The sequence below is a fragment of the Tachypleus tridentatus genome, chromosome 12, assembly GCF_004210375.1.
Source record: "Tachypleus tridentatus isolate NWPU-2018 chromosome 12, ASM421037v1, whole genome shotgun sequence".
NCBI classification, from domain to species: domain Eukaryota; kingdom Metazoa; phylum Arthropoda; class Merostomata; order Xiphosura; family Limulidae; genus Tachypleus; species Tachypleus tridentatus.
The window spans coordinates 98,378,420-98,402,370 of NC_134836.1; the positions used below are offsets into that span (position 1 = coordinate 98,378,420).

The 23,951-nt window shown below is 31.4% G+C and overlaps 1 protein-coding gene and 1 long non-coding RNA gene across 2 annotated transcripts in view; one reads left to right on the forward strand and one right to left on the reverse strand.

The window, feature by feature from the left end:
* Positions 1-8,678: 8,678 nt before the first annotated feature.
* LOC143234122 (uncharacterized) lies at positions 8,679-19,236 on the reverse strand. The gene is made up of 2 exons (XR_013018520.1): positions 19,082-19,236; positions 8,679-9,368 (listed from the first exon to the last, which is right to left on the reverse strand). It is a non-coding gene; the product is annotated as an uncharacterized LOC143234122 (long non-coding RNA).
* Positions 19,237-19,305: 69 nt separating this feature from the next.
* The window catches only part of LOC143234121 (E3 ubiquitin-protein ligase RNF217-like), a 45,698-nt gene continuing 41,052 nt past the window's right edge, over positions 19,306-23,951 (forward strand). Inside the window, exon 1 of the mRNA XM_076471203.1 lies at positions 19,306-19,456. The gene's annotated coding sequence lies outside the window, so the exon portion shown is untranslated. The remainder of the gene's footprint in view (positions 19,457-23,951) is intronic.

The window sequence follows — 23,951 nt, forward strand, 5'->3', positions numbered from 1 at the left end:
TATGTAAACGATATTATCATTACTTATTTAAATTAGCTTTCTTACAGATATTTAACATGTAGAATACTCAATGATTTGTTCATTGTACGATTTCTATCTTTAGGGAGCCAATCTCTATATTATGAAGGAAGCAATGGAGTAAAAACAAAATTATACATATAATATTATTATTTTTTATATATACATTCATAGAATACACTAATTTTCAGTCAGGGGTAAAACACAACAAGTTATTTTTCTTAGACTGAAAATTTATATCTGATACAGACATACCCCCCCTCACACACTAAGATATCTCGATCCTTGTCTGCCCTCTACGCATTCCTAAACCAATTTTTGAAATCGACACAAGTCTTTGTACCTCATCAATTTTGCACCATTTCTGAATGGTATACGGACAATGTCTCATCATGTTTTGTTTGTTTTTTTTTGGGGGGAAGGAAGGACATTCACCCAAACATCCGAGGGTCGCGGGTTCGAATCCCCGTCATAACAGACATGCTCACCCTTTCAGTTGTGGGGGTGTTATAGTGTTATACGTTGGTAAAAGAGTAGCCTAGAGTTGGCGGTGGGTGGTGGTGACTAGCTGTCTTCACTCTAGTCTTACACCGCTAAATTAGGGGCGGCTAAAGCAGATAGCCCTCGTGTAGCTTTGCGCAAAATTCAAAAACAAACACCCAAATATTATTTACGTAGTCTACCTTTTTATTTATTTTTTATTACTTTTTTGAAGGCATCTTGAAAGTTTGTTTGCAATTTTAGGTTTGTTTGTTTCAAAGTGAAAATCTAATTAGGTAGATAATTTGGTATTATAGTTTGTATATTTCAAGATGAGAAATTACACATTGTTGCATAAAATTGGCATCTCATTAGAAAGACATGGTTCTATTTCAATAAAATAATTGTCAAACATACAAGAGACTAAATTTTTCCAAAATTATTAGAAAATATAAAAGACATGCAGGAAAAAAATTTGCCTGAAAACAAAACAAAATAATATGATGAATATATTCACGTAAAGAAATACTTAGAGCAATGTCCCACAATTGAAAAATCGTCCAAGAATCTTCTTGGATATTTATAGAAGTTAGAGAAATTTCGGTGGTTGACTTCATTTGATTACCGCATTCAAGTCTTATAGTTATACGTTTTCACAAAGTATGCATCTTATGCTTCATCAGAGTAACGTCGAAGTTTTGCAAAACTGTATTTATGAATAGGAATGCAACATCAAAAGTTACTTCTTTTTTTTTTTAAAGCAAGAGTGAGTAATCATGGAAGTGAGAGCATTGTCCTGGATCCTTTCTGAACATGTACACATTATGTGACTATTTTCCATCAATAGTATTGTACTACCTATACTGGAGCAGTTAACACCTTCTGCTTTTCCAACTCAATCCTTACTTTCAAGAAGTGACAGGTACCAAAATAAAAACATTGGCAACGGAGAGGAAAGGTGAAAAGTGTTTGAGAGGAGGTATGTACTTAATAGAAATAAATGTTCATTGTAAAAAAAGGTGTTAATTTCCAATACGGTTTTATTTTTTTCTCACAAAGCTAGAATCCCAGATAGGTGGAGAGACTAGTGTAGATACACAAGAGAGAAACTAAGGGAAAGCATCTACCCAAAACAAACGAGTATTTCTGACGATAAAAACAAAGTGCACTTTAGGGGTACCACACCACTTTTGGAACAGGTATGCTCTTTACCCAGTAAGGAGGAAATAAATCTAATAATGACAGAAAAGGAAGTTACTTGCCCAAGCAAAATATGGTTTGATAATTGCAAGCTATAATAGCATGTGAGTGCAATCAGTTATGTACATTCTTAACATTAGCCAGACAGATGAGGTTCCAATACTTATCCTTGGCATTAGGAGATTGGGGAAGAAAAAAAAACTGTAATAACATCATTGTGGCTAGAGCATGCAAACCATGTTATATACATCCAACAACTCCAACTGTAACTAAACAAAGTGTTCCACATAACCTGAATTATTCAGAGGATGTGAGATTTCAATCATAACTGGGCAAATTTCCAAAACCATCATAGAAAAGAAACATACTATAATATAAACTGAACCTGGCATTATGGAATCAAGGTATTGGTTCAATGCAACCATAAGACCAGGATAAAGCTGTAGCCTGTATTATGGGCAAAATCATAACTCATTCATATGTTAACAAGGATAGAGAAGTCTTGTGTTTAGAATTATAAGAAGGAACATGGAACAATCACTCAGCTGTAAAAACAGAGTGCAAACGTCCTGTTGCCAGTATTACAAGCCAGATGAAATCTCCAAAACTCAACTGCAGAAATAGGGTGTTGTCATCCTGAACCTGGAATTATGATGAGGAATTTGATGTGACGACACACTGTGGATACGGTGATCGCAAGAAGCAGAAGGGTTCCAGGGAAAAAAAGGTTGGGAAAGTGAACCCCAAAAGAAGGAGGCAGTACATGTCACATAACACCTTAAGAAGACAACTGGACAAAGAAGCCTATTTGAATTGGAAAGAGAGTACAGTTTGGAAATAAAAGGAAAGAAAATAGGTGAGAAAGCCAAACCACCTGCCAAGGCAGCATATATCTTAGGAAGGAAGACTAGATCGCAGACAGGAAAACATAAGAGAATGGTAAAGAATGCAAGAAACAAGACAAAGACTGAAGCTTAGAAACAACTAGTGAGGTGAAAATGAAACAAGATAATGCCAAAATTGATAAAACTGGACTACACTATCACAAACAAGAAAGTGGAATATAAACTTCAGAAGACTCTGAATATTGTGATTTGGCAAAAAAAGAAGTTTTACAGCTGAGAAATAAAAATATGAAAAGTTTATTTATTGTATTTAGCTTTACTTAAATAAATGAATGAAGACTGGAGGAATGGGAGAGGAAGTTATGGATAATGATATAAAATATTGTTAAATGTAAAATTATGTTGGACAAAACATTTAAAACTTTATTAGCAGAGAAAAAGAAGAGAATGAAGAATGTTATGAGCTACATTCATTGCCAGAAAAGTACAATAGTTTCTAAAATAATCCTAAAGTCATAAATCAGATTTTATGGTAAATGATAAAGAGATTGATGTTTTAAATAAAAGTCTAAATTTTGTCCACTGAAAGGTTTTTAAAAAAAATTTCAAAGCTGAAATTAAAACTAACTTGAAAAAATTAAACGTTGAAAAACACATATTCTTAGAAGTGAGTTTTGTACTTGATTAAATAATTTTAGATAATAACAAAAAAAGTTTGAAATGTTTCAAAGTTTGAAGGAACAAGTTGTTATTTGCAAGGCTGATAAAGGTGAACAAATTGTAATTCTTAATAAAAATTATTACCTTTCTAAAGTTGAAGAAATTTTGAAAGAAGATCATATGAAAATACTAAACTTAGTTTTATAAATAAACTTTATGAAATAGTGAAAGAAAAATTAGGAGTTGTATTGCTCTAATAAATTATCAAAAGGAAATTTTAACTCCAAGCAATTTTATTTTACCTCAATTATATGCATTACCTAAAGTTCACAAAATGGGTAACAGTTTCAGAACTATTGTATCCAATATACAGTTAAAATTATAATGTAGCAAAATTTATAGAAAAAAAATCTCACTTTTAAGGGATAAAAACAAATACACCCTTAAGAATTTGTCTAAATTTGTGGAAAGAATTGAGTACATAATTTTAGATCAAAAAGATATTTTTGTGTCATTTGATTTTGTGTCAATGGTCACTAAAGTACATTTGAAAGAAGCTATTGCATGCTCTGAAAAACTGAAAGAAAATAACGACTCTGTTTAAAAGTAATGAATATGACTAACTTGGTAGAAGCATGTGTTGAAAACTCTTTTTTTTACAAATTAATAAAGTTTATAAAAAGAATAAAGATTTAGCTGTGGGTTCTCTTTTATCTGTGTTATTATGTTATTTATTTACGGATAATTTTGAAAGTGAAGCACTAGAAAAATCAGATAAAAAACAATAAGTACAGTTAAGGTATGTCAATGATTCATTTTTGATTTGGTGGCATCATAAAGTTGAACTGTTCAGTTTTGCTAATTATCTTAATAGTACTGATAATTCTATAAGATTTAATTACAAAATTGAGGCAAATGGTTGTTTGCCATTTTTGGACATTTTAGTAAATAACTTGTAAACTATTACTTTTCACAAACATTTTTTCTGTAATCATTCCACCACATCAAAATTCTCGTGACACTAAACCTCAAAAACTACTGTTCTTTACTCTTATGTGGATATGATACTAAAATTATGTTGTAAACAGGATGCTGTTAATAATGAGTCATTATTAATTAAACGCAAAGCTGTAGAAAGAGGTTTTAATCCTGTTGTTTTTGACAGAGCTGTTAAAAAACACGGATACAAATATTAAGTTAAAAAATTTGCTGAAAAAAAAAGTAAAAAAAAACAACAATTTGGTACAATCATTTATACTAGGCTTATCTTGTCATATAATGAAAATTAAAAAAAAAGATATTTTTCCAGTATACAAACCCATAAACAAAGTTAACCAAATTCTTAATACAGTTTAATATATCTGATTTAACAGAAAAATTTGGTATACATAACATATCATGAAATGTAAAATAGGTTACATGGAACACACTAGAAGAAATTTAACTTTCAGAATTAATGAACACAAGAAAAATTTAAAACAATAATATTACTATTTCATCTTTAGCAGAACACATTAGTGAAACTAAACACACAATTCAATGTGAAAAAACTGTTATTTCAGCACAACCTGGAAATTTAATAATTATGAATATACGTGGATCTATTGAGATAATTAGATATAAAATGTAAAATGAAATTATTAAAGAATGATGATGAATCTGATGGAATTGTTGTTAGTAGATTTGTATGAATTTTTTTTTTAATATGCAAATTGGTCTTCTGGTAATTGTATAAATAAGGATCATATTTCATAAAACATTATGTTCCTGAAGATGATACATTGGTAAATGTCAGAACATGTATAATACATGAGTCTCATCTGGTTTTTACTGATTTTTAATCCTGTATATTAAGTTATTGGAATTTTATTATACTTATGAGACTTTTGAAAACTGTTTTATTTTTATAATTTTGTATAAAATAATCATTAGTTTTTTTAAACATCAATGGTATTAATATCCGAATGGTAACACTAGCAAGAATGGTTTGCTTATTTAGAATAAAGCAGAAAGCTACACAATAGGCTAGCTGTGCTCTGCCACCACGAGTATTGAAACCAGATTTTTAGTGGTCTACAGACACACAGCTGTGCCACTAGGGAGGGGAAGGTGGAAAGAAAGAAGGAAGAGGAAATATGTCTTAAGGGCAAAACAGTACAAGGAATATGTAGCCAATGGTTCAAAGGGAGAATGAGAAGGGGCTTAAAATACCTTATTTAAATTTCAATTTGGCAAAAGAAATGTGGAGGATAAAAACAATATTAAAGTCATTGAAAAGGAAAGAAATGCCACAGGAAGACAAAACCTTACAGAACTGAGAGAAACAGAAAGTGTCTTACAGGAACACTTGAGAGCAAGACACCATCAAAATGGTGTAGCTCTTGTCAAACAACTAGGCTAAAAATTGGTAAAGATGACGAACAGAAGAATCAGATGTATGCCACATCAAATAGACCAAAGACAGAAGGTAGACTAAAACCTTTGGTAAACAGTCATGGAAGAAGGTCTGATGGTTTCAGAAAGAAAAGAAACAACACAATGAGTAAGATTTTGAGCTGAAGCAACGGACGTGACAAAAGCCAAGTATGAAGACAAAGCTTGGTGAAGTCTGGATGAACAATGTCAGATTGAGGTTGATGGAGGAGAAACCAAGATAGAAGTAAAGACAGGATATGTTCTACAAGTAAAGGCTAAATCAGAGACCAAGGTAGATGTAAACACAGGAAATGTTCTACAAGTAAAGGCCAAATCACAGGGAACCACGACAGTGCAGTCCAATATAGAGCAACAAGCAAGACTAGACATTAAGTAGTTTAAACAAGTGATATAATTCTGTAGAGAAGCTGAATTGGAGGGTAGGCATAGATGTGAGAATGCCTATAATCCTGACTGAGCACATCCACTCCCAAAACTAATAGATGTGGAATGGGAGAACAAAAGGAGGGAAATTTGGTGTTCCAGAGTGTGGCAACGATATCAATATGAGGTGTCTAATGGATGTAATGCCAATCAAAAAAGGGAGGACTGAGCTGGAACTGAGAAGATGTTAGCTGTGCAAGTACAGGTGACACAATTCTATTGGAGGAAAGCAGTCACATGATAATACACATTCAAAAATGATGCAAAACTGATGAGGTATAAAGTCTGGTGTACTAACTGCAAAACTGTTATTTGGGCAATGCTTAGAGGGCAGACAAAGATCCCCTTTGTCTAAGGAGAAGTATGGCTATATCAGAGAAAGTAATATAAAGCATTAAGTAAGAGTAAAATAATGTAAGGATGGCAGTGGCAAAAAGAATACATGATTATAGGGATGATACAGATAAAAATTATTCATGTTCTTTCTTTACTGTTGGTGCTTCAACATTAAGTCTGAAGAAGTCAAAATTACGAACACTGACACTAATCTATTGTAGCTAATTTTATGGCAAAATATACGAGTATAAGAGGTCATTCTACAAATGCAATGAAGATATTGACAAAACTGTATGTTATTAAATACATATATTACAACTGAATTATAACTCTTCACTTATGAACCTACTTCAATGAAATTGTTTAATAAAGTTTGCAAAAATTAAGTTTGATATAGGAATTACAATGACAAAAAAGTACAAAAATACAATAGGGATGAATACATAAAACTAAACAAGAATTGCTATTTGAGTAGACAAATCTTTCCAAGAGTAGCTTTTATCTATAGCTAAATGTTGAATTCTATGGTTGTATAGAATGAAGTTTAAATAAAAGCATTTAAACAGAATAGAGATACAGAGTTTTATAGTGGCTAACAACCATAAGCTTGTAATATTAACTCAGTACTTACTAATTACTTATGAGAGATTTTTGTATGGTTTTGTGTATTCATACCTACCTTCTTTTTGTATGGTTTTGTGTATTCATACCTACCTTGTTTCTGTATGATTTTGTGTATTCATACCTACCTTGTTTCTGTATGGTTTTGTGCATTCATACTTACTTTGTTTCTGTATGGTTTTGTGTATTCATATCTATCTTGTTTCTGTATGGTTTTGTGTATTCACTCCTATTTTGTTTCTGTATGATTTTGTGTATTCATACCTACCTTGTTTCTGTATGGTTTTGTGCATTCATACTTACTTTGTTTCTGTATGGTTTTGTGTATTCATATCTATCTTGTTTCTGTATGGTTTTGTGTATTCATACCTACCTTCTTTATGTATGGTTTTGTGTATTCATACCTACCTTTTTTTTGTATGGTTTTGCATATTCATACCTACCTTCTTTCTGTATAGTTTTGTGTTTTCATACCTACCTTCTTTATGTATGGTTTTGTGTATTCATACCTACCTTCTTTATGTATGGTTTTTTGTATTCATACCTACCTTCTCTATGTATAGTTTTGTGTATTCATACCTACCTTCTTTATGTATAGTTTTGTTTATTCATACCTACCTTGTTTCTGTACTTTTTGACATCACCATTCCTTCATCACACTTAATTTTTTGCAAAATTACTTTTATTACTTGTTGAGATAAAACTGAAAAGCATTCATAAGAAACCATTAGAAACTCACTATCAATGTCTGGAGAGTAAGTTATGTAAACCAGGCACTATCTAATTATGTAAAAGCTAGATTCATCGATATTCTTAAGTATGTTCAGTTTTTAATAAATGTATTTCAGACATTAAATATGATACTGTCAACAATTATTTTACAACTTAATTACAAAGCAGTAAAATAATAAAACCCAGATTTCCTCACAACATATACAAACAACAAAGAGCAGTGTTAAGAAATAAATTATACTATGGGTTTCTCAAGACTACATCTAACAGTAGTTCAGCTATTAGTCTGCTAAATGTACTTTAATGTTAATAAAGGTGTTTCATAACTTGTACCATATGATTTTGAAGTTCAAACATTAAATGTCTACTTATTTATTAACTCTATTTAATACCACCAGAATAACATATTCCTTTGTCAGTGCAGCTTATGTATTATTAGGGACCATGTAACCAACACGGTTATGAACACATTACTAATATGATACACAGTTTACAAAAATGTATTTAAAGAAACAACTGGATCTACAGGTAAACCATTGGTAATTATAAGAGTAAAACTCACACCCTTGTGGCCATTTTTCTTATTCAATAAATGGTACAAATTTATGAGTTTTCAAGAATCATCCCTTCGAAGCTGTTGGGAACCTGACTGTATACATAAAAAATTAAATGTACTTCAAAAAATATTTTGTGATTTTTTTAGACAATATCCCACAAAAGTACAAGTTATGCATTTTATTTATTAAAGAGTGTATACATGAAAAATTAATTGTATTTCAAAAATATTTTGATTTTTTAGACAATATCCCACAAACAAACAAGTTATGAATTTTATTTATTAGATTTCTGTTTTACTGATATCACAAGAAATGTCCATCCCTTTTTATAAATTGTGAACACTGAATAAAACACATGAGAACAAAAATATGAACAAATATTATGCTTTAATACTTACAATAAAGGCATAGTTTTTCACATTATGTATACAATGACAGTCACTTTTCATTAAAACCAATTCAAATGTACATTCTTTACAAACATAAATACAGAATAGCACAGTGCTATTCTAACACTCAACAAATTCAACCATCAACATATTTCCTTTAAAATAATAATTGTTTCACAATTTGTCTTTCTAAGCTAATGGAAGGTACAGATATAAGGTGGTTTTTAAAAACTTAAAGGAAAGAACTGAACCTGTTTTAAAAATAGGAAGAGTTTTTCTATTTCTGTGATGGTTATGAATAGACTCTTCAGGTTCACAGTATTAAATAAATGATAAAGTTCTTTAACAAAAATGTTTATAACAAAATTTTGTTGCTTTTAATGAGTTTTTTGGTCCTAACTTTGGTATAGTTTAAAAGTATGCTATCTATCATTAATTCATGACAAATAAGCTGTGAAAACCCATCAGTACATAGGCAGTCCTCCAATACCATATGTTCTGTAATCACATAGAATATAACATGTAACAAATAATATACCATTAAATTTTGTCACCTAATTGTTACTCCTAACAAGCTGGCCTTGTTGGAGAACCTTCTAACATGGTGGATAACAGTTTCTTCAATGGCTCAAGCTATCACTCCTTCCATATCATGTCCAACTTAAAACTTCCTGTAAGAAATAAGGAAATTCATTTTATGACAACTGGTTTTGTAAGCACAAATCTGAAGAAAAAAACAATACTACCATTTTCCTGCAAACATGTTTATAATGGCTCAGAACATGTGTTTTACACACGTTCTACACAGTTCCACAACCTTAAATTGTACTATGTTTGACAACCTTCAATGCTGTATTTTCAGTAAACCACATAATTAACCAACAATTTGATAACACTACTATACCTAGGGCTTCTTCTACAGTAAAGAAGTAGACTACCTGGTCAATTCTGAGACCTCTGGAGTTAGCATGACATTCACCATAACCATGCCTATGGATAATGATGCATTACTTGTCAATGCATTGGTCATGGGAGGGCTTACTGTATCTATTTTTGGATTGACTATTGTTGCCTGAAGTCAATTAACCATCAGTTAACATACTGGCCACAGAGAAAGCAATGGTAAATACAGTTTCATTAACAGCAGTAAAACAAAATTTTCAAATGATCCAGTTATACACGACAACACCACTGTTGACACTAGTGAAAACTGTCAGCAGACTTGTCTAGAAAGAAATAGGACACACTCTTATGATTCCTAACAGCAAACCCATTTTTAGGTCTCTTGTTTTGTAGTATGAAGATTCAATGGTATTTCAGAAGGAAATATGAACTGACACAGGCATCAGTTCATGTTTCTGAAATGCTGTATGTTGCCCAGCTAGAATGATGCTGTGACATTGATTTCAACAGACTGGCTGGCATAAGCATCTCACAGGTCGATATTTTTACATTAAAATGACTTGGAACTATTATTAGACATATTTATGGCTCTGTGTATCTCGTCTAAGCTAAAAGTGGCTTCCAAATCTGTGTGTAGTTGTACTTTGGATAATAACTATTGTAGCCTGAGCTTTTATTGCATGTCACTTTGGTCACGTTGCTTAGTGCACACGAGGCACTGTCATTAACATAAATGACTGACATTGTAATGCTTTATGTATAACTATAAACTTGTGGAAGTGCTAGAATAAAGTACTTGTACTTTACTTGTAAAGTAAAGGCTTTGCTACAAATTTCATGTCCTGTACTTTTGAAACTGACCACCTATACAGGGAATATGTTCTTTCTAGAGAGATCTTCTCTACTTGAACTAGGTCGTACTGTATCTTTATTACTTCAGTTTGGGATTGTCTTGGTTTTTTCACCTGTATGGGATGTTCCTTTTGTTACCTTGAATTTGCTCACTGGTGGAAAGTAACAGAATTATTAATAGCACAGCTATGCCATTGATTTTCATACACATATCTAATACGAGCTAAGGACTTCTGATATTATGCTCCCTTTACCAGGAAGAGATGATACTCAAGGTTGGGTTAGTACAAGAACTCAGTGATTCTTTTTTCTTTATGGTTTATTCAAGTTTAGCAGTGTTTTACTGGTAATATATATATATACTATGTTAGTGATAGAATTCTTAGAATAACATATTTTAAATGGTCAATTATGATATCAGCAAATAAATAAATATGTATGTGTGTGAGTATGTATAACATGTTATACCATCACACACTGAAGTGTTTTTAAAGATTTGTGACATTATAAATTTAAATAAACCATGGTATTTTGGAATATTCAGGTGCACTGAATATACATTTGAGTTACTTGATTGATTAAATAAATAACAGGAGGTTAAAGATATCAAGTATTAAAGGTAAATAAAGCTTTCACTTAACCAAGTCAATGGAAGATGTAGTAATAAGACTTGACACAAGTTACATACAAAATGAACAATCTTTGTTGTACACTAAACACAGTGTGTATGTGTGTGTGTGCACTTTCCAAGCACTTACTCTAAACATTAAATATTACCATTATTTGACCAAGACCAATTTTCAAAAATGACTGATTAGTTCAAGTTTCAGATAAGCTTTAGTTGTACTAAATGCCATCTTTATTATCCATCTACCCAGTACGATATGCACTACAACATGGTGAATGTTCCATTGAAACCTGATTAATGTTCAAAGTGGATATTTCTATTATATAAACTGCAAGACCATTCCATGTTCTGGGTCAGCATTTTGTATGAGGTTAAAGCCGATGAGATTGAGATCCTCAGGGTGTGAAAGTTTAGTCTTTTGAAAGAGTACATTATAAAATTCAGAGAACTTCTTAAGGCAGAATTTATCTCCTCTTATCCAATGTCACTCCAGTAACCTATCATAATGTTAGACTGGTAGAGTCTGGTGCACTTTTTCTTACACATGCATTATTTACTACCTCGGTGTTTAGGCTTTGGTTCCCTATTCTTTTTATCCTCTTACTGATTAGTTGAGTTCCACAGTTGAATGCATAAGTTCTGCTACTCCCGTAGGCACTCATGTAAGTGATATTCCTAATGTGTCATTCTTTGTAGTAATACTTAAACCATTTACTGTTCAGAACTTCTATTCTTAGTGTGTTTGCTCTAACAAGGCAGGCTAGCAATGGTGGAACAGTACCTATTAGAATGGAACTGTTATTCTTGTAGGAGGAACACATTGGTCAATTGGATATAAAAATAACATCCTACTCTCTACAAACTTTCCTGGTTCAGGACTTTACACAGATTATTCCCTGTTCATAATCAGGAACCAAACATTCATGTTGTTTCCACTCTCTAGCAACAAATATGACAAAGCATCCTCTCTGCTTGATGATTTGTAAATCTAGCTAGTATGTTTAGTACTTTTTGGTACAACTTGTGAATAACATTGATCTCATATTCCAAAGATTAATATGTCCTAATGTTGAATGTATATAAGTTAAAAGTTGTTTAACACTGGGAGTAATTGTACCAATATACTAGTTATCTTGTACATTAATACCTTATACAAAAACTAAGCTCAAGGTAACTCTAACATTAGCTATATCACTAATCTAGTGTTAACAATGTACTTGTGCTAACAGTAACATAAGGCAAACACCAGACTTATAATTAATGTTGTACTAATGTTTGTAACTGTACATCTAGTAACACTGCAAGTAAAAAATAAAACACAAACTAACTCTGTACTTATAAAACCAACAATTAGCTACAATTTGAGCTGCTAATGAGTTGAGTAACTGTAATTCAAACATACTAGAAATAAATATATTGAGAAATCCATCAAGTCACCTAAATTTAAATGACAACACTCAGGCCATAAAATGACTTTCTTGTAAAAACATAATTGTGTGCTAATCAGATTTAATTATCATGTCCTTATATTCTTGAAACCAAAGTTAAATCAATATCATCACACTAATGTATAGAAAACTACAAATTTCATTTACTGAAAAAAAAACCTTTATAGGTGAACCTTAGATTAAACTCAAGACAAGAAATCAGTCCATGAGACAGTTAAGCACTTTCTGTAATAACAAGAAAGAGAATGTCAAAAGGAATAACATTAATAACTTGGTAAATGTTCACATCACAAATGTTTTTTAAACATCAGAGAGGTAACAATCTTAGAAAGTATAAAGGTTGAAATATTCATCTAAAGGCACCAAACAGTACACCACTGAAAAAAACCAAACTGATTATACACTTGAAGCAAAATGCCTAAAATGGTCAGTAAGATGTTAAAAAAACACTCATGTGTATAATTGAATATTAAAACTAAATTAGGTTACAATAAGTTCAGCTTGTCAATGAATAAACAGAATAACAATAGATATATTGTGTTGGTGTTATCTTAATAGGTTTACTGCCTTCATTCTTATGTACTGTCAGAATTTATTGCATATAAAATAACTTCCATCATCATATAAATGGTCTCTGGTTGTCAATGTATGCTGTAAATGATTGCCTCAACTTCTCAGTTGCAATATTTCAAATTGAAGTGTTCATCAGATACGCATCAATCCATTCAGTGAAAGCATTAAATAGTATTGGAAAAAATCTTCCCCATAGAGGGAATCATGTAATCAAGGTGAAATTCACTCTAAGGATGATCCAACCATCCCCACAGAAGTAATGCTGTTCTTATAGACTCTCACCCATTCACCAAACAACATCCAGCACAAGAGTTCACTTAATGTTCTAATTTCATTGTTCATATTTCACAGCTACTCTTCACATTTTTTATTTTACTATGCAACATTAACATAAACCTTTTAGTATTCTGGTCTGTTATTGAGAGGGAATAATGCCTCTAGGTCATTCCATGCCAACTCACCTAAGACTTCCCAGGTTATGTTATAAATTTCCTTGAAAAATTTAAGCAAAAACTTTATTTTGATTTATTTAGCTATGCTGTACAGCTTTAGAATTATTCATAGCTGGATAAATCAAAATGAAGATTTTGCTTGAATTTTTTTAAAAAAAAATCTATGACATGAACTGGGAAAAGTTCTTTTTCTGAGTAAGTTGGCATAGAATGACACACCTATGCTCCCCAACAAACCATAATCAAGAGCAGATAATTGATTTCCTTGAAAACTGTGGTCTCATATTGTCACCCCTAATATCCTCAACCATTCATGAACAATAAAATACTTAATTATGTTACTTCTTTAATCCAAAACTGTTGTATGTAAAAATGTATCATACAGGCAACACAGTACACAACCTCTAAGAAAAGGAAATACAGTATCATTCCTATCATACCATGAGATTTTTCCTTACAAATTTCATAAAACAACTCTACTAAACCTACTAAGTTTGTGTTGAGGAAAATTAACATTTTTGGTGCCACTTGCAGACAAATTTTGTATATAAAGTGAGTACACTTTATGACTCTCAAAATACTCACAAACAAAGTAATTAAAAAAACATGACCAATTTGGACTACAGCTTATGCATATGTCATTTTACGAAGGGTTTTGACCACTAATAACTTTCTGAGATGCTCAAAAAAGATTTAAAGTGAGTACTGCTTCTAAAGAGCTATAACTTTATAGTTTTATTTCATTGTTTCTATCACTATTAGAATTGTTGTTGAATTCTTCAATGAATTTTGAAAAATAATTTACTTCCCAAAATTTGAAAATGTACTCAAAAATGTACATTTAAATGTGTTATTTAAATATTACATTTGTAAAGTTTTGTTAAGGTAATAAAATTTATTAATTTTGTATTAAAAGTTGTTTGAAAATGTCTTTAATTATCTCAGAAAAGCAATACATTGTCTACTAATATTGCACTTTATGACATTAATTATTAATAAAAAACATAATAAAACTTAGTTCTGTCCTGTCTTGGTCAGTGTTTGGATATATTGTGTACAGTATGGAAGGGTTACGTACTATTTAAATGACAGAGTTATATCAAGGCTACCAATGATGTGGTGGTCAGCAGAATGCACAGCGTGACTGCATTTAGATGATCAAGTTTAGACAGTGTTAATCAAACATGTGTATACTTTAGATACTTTTTCACTACACAAAGTGTACAATGTGTGCCACTGCCATTTCATTTGTTAGGGGTAGAAGAGAATAAAATTACCTTGGTTATAAATATTATAAACCATATATTTAGTGTTGCAATTCAAGTGTTAACTAGAGGATACATCATGTTAGTCCTAGAATATTGAGAAATATTAATAAACATGACACTTTGTAAAATACTTAGAATGAAGATCAAGTTGTAAATATGGGAGAGTTAGTCATTTAGCTTAGTAGGCTTGCAGTGAAATAGTGAAGTGTTAAGAAAATTATGAAATTTTTTCTACCTAATCACTCAGGATGTTTACCTTTTTTGAATCTATGTTAGTTACTTGGTTGATTTCTACATTAGCATGGTTCAGATAGTGACTGAAAATGTATACCTACAACAAGTTACAAAGTGTACACACGTTTACAGAAAAACTGAGGAAGAAATAAAATAATTTGTAATTGATAGATGAACTAGAAATGTATTTTCAATATTAGTTTAAAATAACACACCAATAAAAAACATTATGACAATAAAATCAGTCATTTTTTTGTCTATGATACTCTTGTGCAAATCAAGCCAACAATTTATTATTTATTTTAATCAACACATCGTTCATTCCACATATATCTATGTTTATCACATAGTTTTTATTCTCCTCTTGTGAGGGTATTGCAGTCAGATCTCTCTCTTATGTGTGTGTGTCAGTGTTTTCAAAAACTAACAGACTGATGTAAAAAAATTTTTAGACAAGATGGGAAGTCAGAATGGGGCAGTCCTCCTCAAATTTGGTCAGGATTACTTTGAATTATTTTTTATGATCAGAAAGTAGGCTATTATTGTAGTTTTTGGTAAATAACTCTGTAAAATGTGAATGAATTTGTACCAAATTTCATGAACACATTAAGGTAGGTCCTCATCACACTACAAAAAATAATCCACCTCACTGAATATTCTCAATCTGAAAAGGATCTATTGCATTTTCAAACGTGAAATTTAACATTCTCCAATAAGAGTGCATGCAATCTTGAAAAGGAGCAGTGAGGCAAGGGTATGCAATATCTGTGATTGCAATTGTTTGTCATTATAAATTAAAACAAACAATTCAGTTTCCTAGTAATATGCAAGCATTGTTGCACTTTTTATGCTACTTTTAAAGCTACTATTTTAAATTGCATATACATTTATATATCTTTAAAACATTAGTATTGTCTGCAAGATAAATTAAACTTTCTATACAATAAATTCTAATAAATTAATATTATCTACAAAATAAAATAAACATCAATTTTCCAAACTTTTTGTAAAGAATACATGTGTATTAAAATGTCATAGTACTCTTCCAAGGTGTATATATATAATTATATCCATTTGCAAAGAAAGTATTTGGTTATTTGCAAGAATTTTGAAATAAGCAAGAGAACACTCTTTGGTTATAACTGGGCAAGATATTGGTACAATGAGCCTATTGAGCTGAACACATAAGCAAATCACTTAACATAATGTGAGAAACATTACCAAACATACCGAGACTATGCTTATTGGTCTTACATTAAACAACTGGTAATTTGAAAAACTGTTACTTCCTCCAGAAAAAAGAATAATGACATAGTTCACACCAATAAACTGAAATAAACATCAGTTATACAAAATTTTAATAGGTATTTCAATAGGTTAAGCTGTCAGAAGTATGTTAATTCATGGACAGAAACTTAAAATATCATAACAAATGTAAACCTGGTATACCCAATATTTTACTTAGTTGTAGCAGGTTATCTTCAACCACACAGTTGGTTTTGGGAAGCACACAGTTTTTAAATATTTTCTTAGAGTTGTTTTAGTGCAAGGAGCAGTCATTAAAACGCCCACCGCTAGTACAGCGGTAAGTCTATAGATTTACAATGCTAAAATCAGGGGTTCGATACCCCTCGGTGGGCTCAGCAGATAGCCCGATGTGGCTTTGCTATAAGAGAAACACACGCAGTCATTAAACATGAAAGTGCATACTGTACGTGTAAAGTTACAAAAGAAAGATCAAAGAGGTAAGTAAAAAAAGAACCTAAATGACAAATAAGAGACACTGTTAGGCACTGCCTTATGGTGCTTGTGCCCCAAATCCCCAGTTGGTGTCTCGAAAAATCAGAACAGAAAACCATGATCAATATCATACTAAAACTCCAAACATTCCAGATCCTAGAGGCTCAAGTCCTGAATCTTTTAAACACCTAGCAATGCCATTGTGACAAAATAAAACATTTGGAAAACATTATTTATGCATGAACCCAAGAATTTCAATCATAGGCAATGCATGATCATTTTGCTTGGGTAGGCTCTGATGTCACATATACTGTATGAAATGTTTAAGCTTATGAGGATAATGTTCTACATGGGACAATTTATTTTTGTGGGATGTTCTTTGTTTGCTTATAACAGGTTTTCAAGGGGGTTTGCCCCTCGGATGGTCAGATATGAACCATCACTCTTCATTCATTTTCTTTAATTGAACATTCAAGATTTTGCTTTACAGCTTCTCCACTAAAACACAAAAAATGGAATCTAAATAAATGGATAAAGAAAAGTCTGAAAGGGGCTTCTCCATTCTGAGAAAATGAAGAACTTTTGAAATATAAGTGTAATTCCTGGCTCTATTTTTGCCCATTAATTCCATTGAAAATTAGCATTAAGAAATCAAAATGACCAATATTTTAAGCTATCACTGAAAATATCTTTCATTTGCAGATTTGACTGTTAGAATTATGGTTTTGAAATGAAACCCAAAATCATGCTATATCAGGTGCTGTTCATTTAAGGGCTAGACAAGTGAATGGATGTTTGATAATTAATCAAACAAATAAAAAATGCTCCTTCAAAGACCTTTGGTTGGTTGTAATTTATCATAATATTTTACATGTTAGAGACAATTTTGATCTCCTTTCCATACAGTACTATGAACATAACTGATCCCAAAAAAGAATAATATATATATTTATAGAACTTCTATCTCTATTTGTCTTTGTTTCTACTTAACGTTTTACTGTTTCCTTCTATATATCCCACAAACATAGTAAAATTAGCAAACATTTGCAAGTTATTGACTTGGTTGGTGTTTTACTATTTGCTTGAATGGAAAGTATCAAGTGCTAAGATCTCTTCTTTTTATTTGTAAGTAGTAACAAATAATTTTGTCTTTTAACATAGCTTATCACTACTGTTATTAGGAGTTGTAGCAAGATATTTTATTTGAGCTTAATCTATATCAATTAACCAGAGTAGGTCTGCTATAAATAATCAACTTTTGTACTTTTGTTGCTTGGTTATATAAAACATATATCCAATAAAAATATGGATTTCTAATCACAACATGTTAATAACACAAAAATTTAGATCTTTGTTTGTGTTAATTATTGTGTTTAATTTTATTTGAAAATACAATTTTGATCTTGCTTACAATTCATGTAAGTATTCATAATTGTGCTTAAATTACAAACAGATAAAAAATGCTAGTATTGCTTGATGGTTATTGAATAAACATGCATCTACTAACATTTCCCAGATTAGTGGTGGTAATAAAGACAAGGGTGAAAAAGACAATTGAAGGAAAAAGATAGAATATTACACAAATTGGTAAAAATCTATATATAGTTATCAACTAAACTACTACAAATGGTTGTGTCTCCAACACTAAATATGTTAATTCTGTACAAGTGCCTCTGTTTGTGTAATTTTCTTTGTCTTTTTTCCCATTGTCTTTACTCAGTGATTTAGAGTTCCTTACCATTCAGTAATACTAGTAGTAGCACTATTACAAGTAAATAACATGGGTTACCCTCAAGTGACTTTTCATTGATTGTGAAAGAAAACTATGTTGCACAAGATAATAATATAAGTGAAATTTGTACTTCTGATCACGAGGGCATCGTAAAGGATCAAACTTCATGACGTAAGAAGATCGAAACGTTGTTCTGTACTTTATTTTAATTAGTTTTGATCTTGAGAATACATTTCAAACTTTGTGAAACTAACAGGCAATGCGTGAGACTATCTCTAGAATGGTTTTATTACTTAGTACTAGCCGAGAAGACCTCAATAATAAATTATACTGTTTGTATTAGTATTACTTATAATGGGAATATCAATAAACAAGACTCGTGCCGTGGGAATAGAGGCTAAACTCAATTAACACAAGTTGGCCAACATTTGGCTAAAGAAAATAAACAGATATATCAAATAATTACACAATATATAATAAAAACAGCGTGAATGCTCTACAACTTTTCATAACAATACAAAATAAACTAACTATACCATTTATGTGTTATTTACCTCTCCATTATTCAAATAGCTTCAGTTCTCGCGCAGTACGAGAGCCAGTTTATGGTTGTTTATAGGTTGTACTCAAAATCCCCTTTAGCCTATAAAACTAAGGGTGATACGTGGTAGTTGACATACCAGTAGCAGGCACACGGTACTGATTTGAAGTCTGTTGTTGCTATTGCTTATTAATATTAGGCCTAATTATCTGTGTGTTGTGCTTTGTTAGTAGTTTATTGGTTAGTATACCTTTTGAAGTCTTCCTTGGTGTTTTTTTATGTTGTTTTAAATCCCGATGCAATGAATGCTACGTCGCAAGGAGTCGCAGGATAAAACAGTACTGTCATTAGCACGATAGCAGAAAACAACTTCATATATAGGATTTAGGTAAATATTAATTAAGGATAATTGGAGCAACTTTTATTTTCAATTTTACAGTTACAACTTCATCACTTGCTTTTATTTTGCTCTGTGAATGTTTTATTTGAATATTTATTTCATATAATCATAAAATGTAGACGTTTTTAAGTTGCGACTGTTAGTAATTAAAGTTGTTACAATAATTGTTATTCTTAAAGTATTCTGCTAATTTAAAAGAATAAATATTTTAATATATTACATAATAAAATTCATGATGTGATAAGCAAAAACTGATGTTACGAATATGTGAAGTCAAAGTTTTATTGATTTCATTGTCAATAAATTTTGATAGTTCTTGATGCTAATCAACACATGATTGTTTTTGTAAATTTTAATGTATTTTGTAGTTTCTTGTATTTATTTTTGGTTTGTATTTGTAAGATGTCATGTGCTTACAGTGCTGCATTTTGTTCCTTTTTTGAAACAATTCAATTTAAGATTAATATACATGACTTGTTTTACTACTTCTACTCACCCCTCAGTGGAAACAGCAAGTAGCCAGATGTGTTTTTGCTATAAGAAAACTCACTCTGCTACTAATATATTTTCTTCTATTAAATGTATATAACTATTTAGGATTAAATCATCACATATTCTTAGTGTTCTAGTAACTGATCTCTTGAAATTTATTTGTATCAGTAATCTTTGATTTAATAAGTCAGTAATACAACTGACAAAATAAAATTAAACACATCAAGAAGCAAACCAATTGCATGCATACTCAGGTTTCACTTAATAATAATATCCAAACATTTATATCTGTCTTCCAAAGAAATGTTCAAAAAAATTTAATTATTAAGGCTTTGTATTGTCAGCTTGGTTTTGATTAATATGAAGTACATGTAATGTAAAGGACCTTGAGGTGGAGTAATGTAGATATAAGTGTACTAAATTAATAGGAAGAATTATAACAGTGAAGTACATGCATACTGGAGCTAGCAATGTTAGTAAAATGACATCTGAGGAGTTGTTTGTTTTGTTGAAAGAGTTTCTTTAAAGCTTTAAGAATATACAGTGTAATGAAGGTCTGAGCAGAATAATGATGTGCTAACCAGGTGACAACTGATTACTGTGAATCTTTAATATATAGACAACACTCAACCATTGGGTTTTTCAAGACTGCCCTTATCAACTTACCCTTGAGAACAATAAAAATGTAGACTCACTTTTTGTTTTTAGGAGATTGTTAATTTTTCTCTTACGCTTCTGTAATAAAATGAGTAAAAAAAATAACATATCTTGTTATTCCAGATGTGAAGAAACTTATCTAAGATTAAACATAGACAAGGAAATTTTTTCCAAAGGACCAAAAATGTCATCCACATTAAGTAAAATTAACTTGAGAGTAAAGTATATTTGTTGCCATAGAAACAACTTTCCTGTACAACAGGTATAATGTTAATCCACTGCCCTTTATGCCAAAGTATTTTTTCTCACTTTTTTTTTTTTTACCGTTGGTAAATTTTCTTAATTCATGCAAACAGTTTATTTTTTGCAGTAATTGTCAAATAAATTTCGTTAATGAGGTTTTTATGCTGCAGTGTACCAACATAAACCAATAAACATTAACAGTAAGCTGAGAAAAAATACCATGAGGAAATATTAGTTGGGAAAGTTTTTAATTTATGAAAGTTTGTAACTTTTTTATCACCACTTGTGTCAGTCTCTAAGACTAGAGATGGCAACTCATTCTGTATACCAGTCATACTGTTAAATAAAAAAAACTGACATAATTATGTGGTGACATGTTTTTAAAAAAATTTTTAAATTGTATCTTGTTGTATTATCTTCATGATACAGTATAAAGAAATCAGGGGGCTTGTATTCTACCATGTTCCTAGATAATCTCATGAACTTAAATATGATTACCTCTTACACTTCCTTTCTCAAGATAAACTCTGTTATCTTAACGTGTACTTGTAACCTTAACTAGTGATTTATAGAAAGAGCATTTATTATAACTTGTAATCATTATTCATATAAATACACCTTCAAATTATATTAGCTTTATTATTAATGACAGGGGAATGCTTCTATGGCTTGAATGACATATTTACTAGTAGACTAAGACCCTTTTCTTCATTTATGCTAATAGTCATTTCCATTTATATCAAATATGTGATTAAATTGGTTATAACCCAAATGTATAATATATCATTTACTGTAAATAAAGGATACTTGCTAAGTGTTTTCATAACTTATCAATTGACCTAAGTCATTCTATAATACCCTAACATCTTTAATACAGCTATAAATATCAGAGTTTAACAATATCAGCAGACTTACCTAATTTACTAATTGTGCCCATATCAATAAATAAATAAATAAAAAAGAGCCCCACGTTTTGACCTCTCAAGTACTATCCAACTAACAATGGTTTTGTTCAATTGTACTCAATTCATAACTCTTTGCTTACTATCACTTATTCACCATACAATCCAATTAACTATTATTCCAATATAGTACACTATCTCCTTTCACATGCATAGCTATTCTTGTTCAGTCCTGCTTTTTCTATGGAAAATTGTTTTTTGTATCACAAGTCTTAGTTCCTACAATCATAAATCATCATGCAACAACCCTCCATCAATAGGGGTGCAACTATCTGGCATTTATCAGGTCCCTGGCTGGGAGATACAACTTATTTATGTATGTCACTTCCTTTTTACCACAATCCATTTGTCCTTCCTCTCTTGGGGTTTATCAACTTAATGGAATGTCTTTTGACATTGGTCTTAGTGTCAGGGTTTTTTTTTTTTTTTATCTTTTCTCAGCCCAATGAGGATTTCCTAATATGGCTGTTTGGTCATTAGAAATTTCTCTTTCTTAGCTGGTTATTGAACTGCACTGTCCCCCAACTTTAGCTTCCCTCTCCTACTCTATCCCTTTGGTTGGATTTCTTCCATATTCTTGGACTTCCTAGTTGAACAGTTTTTCCAGACTGGAATGTAAATATTGTTATTCACTGCTTTACTTTACCTCCTTTTAAATCTTTGTCTCCAGGTTTCTTGTTTTACTTACCCTTAATGCTTATTTCCTATTCCTTTTATCCTGTGGGTGTCATTTGTCTGCTGTATTTGTCATCAACATTTTAAACACACTATACCATTCTGCATATGTTTTCCTTTATCCAGATTGGTCTCTTCTCTCCAAGTTTTGTTAGCTCATGAGGGATATTTGTTGTTCTCACACATTTTACTTTCTTTCATATCCCATCTTTATTTGAGGTCTTATTTGGATAGACTTCCATGTCACACCTTATTCTTCCTTCCCACATGGTTTCATTTTTTTCTTCTCTTGGGAACAATTTTTCTGTTTCTGATCTTCTTCTCCTACTTTTACTAATTGGGTTTTGGCACTTGATTCAAGTGGTATATTCCTCCATGTCTCTCTTCTCTCAAAATCTGTTCTTAATATTGTTGCATCAGATCCAGCACCTTACTTTTTTTTCCTGATGTTTTATCTTCATTGTTTATTGGAGGAAATTCTTTAGTCTAGTAAGTGGACTACACCTGATATGTTCATCTTCCACTATGTGCTGTACCCAGCTTTTGTGCAGTTCTGTCTGGAGGGTTTTGTTATTTATATTTTCTAAATGCAATCTGCTTCTATATAGTATGACCTGGAGGCTGGCAGTTCACTCCAACTTTGTGCAGTCCTATCTTGGTAATGATGTTGCACATAACTACAAATAAATATGCTCCATCTCTATGTAGAGGGTTCTGGAGGTCAATGTTGTGCACAGTTTCTTTATGGTTTTATCTGGAGGGTGAGACTACTTATAGATGTGATTCACTTTCATATGAATGACCTAGAGGTTGCATTTGCACTCCATCCTTTGTGCAGTCCTGTTCTTAGATTGGGATATCTCATCCTGCCATCATTTGGACGTCAGTTTCTAGTGAGTAGTTTTAAATTAGAGGTGAACCAATTAATGTAAATCCTCACATGTGATGGTTGTGTTTTTTCTTCCTTACTCAACTTGCATCATGATCTCCATGTTTGTACAGTGGGTCTTGAAGGTTGTTGCATTCAACTTCTGTGTGATTTTATCTGGAGGGTGTAGTTGAAATAAATTACTATAAGTAATTTACTTTCATGCTGTGGGATCTGGAGAATGGTGTGCTCCAATTTTTTGTACAGTTTTATATGGTTGTTATTCTTGTGTTCCTCATTGGGGAGCTTCATTGTCTGAGGGTTAGTTGTGCAGTATTGTGCCATTTTTTTGATGTGACCTGTCACTTTGGCACATCTTTTCGCATCGTTGTTCAGATGTCAGGTTTCCAGACGTATGGTAGATTGTGAATTTGTACATGTATTTGTTTCATAGATTGGTTTGCACATATGTATTTCTGTTCTACTTAACTTGAGGTGAAAACAGTGCAAACTCTTCTTCTACCATGGGTTGGGGATTCTATTTCCAATAATACTTGGTTTTGAACTGAATTTGACCAGTCGTGTA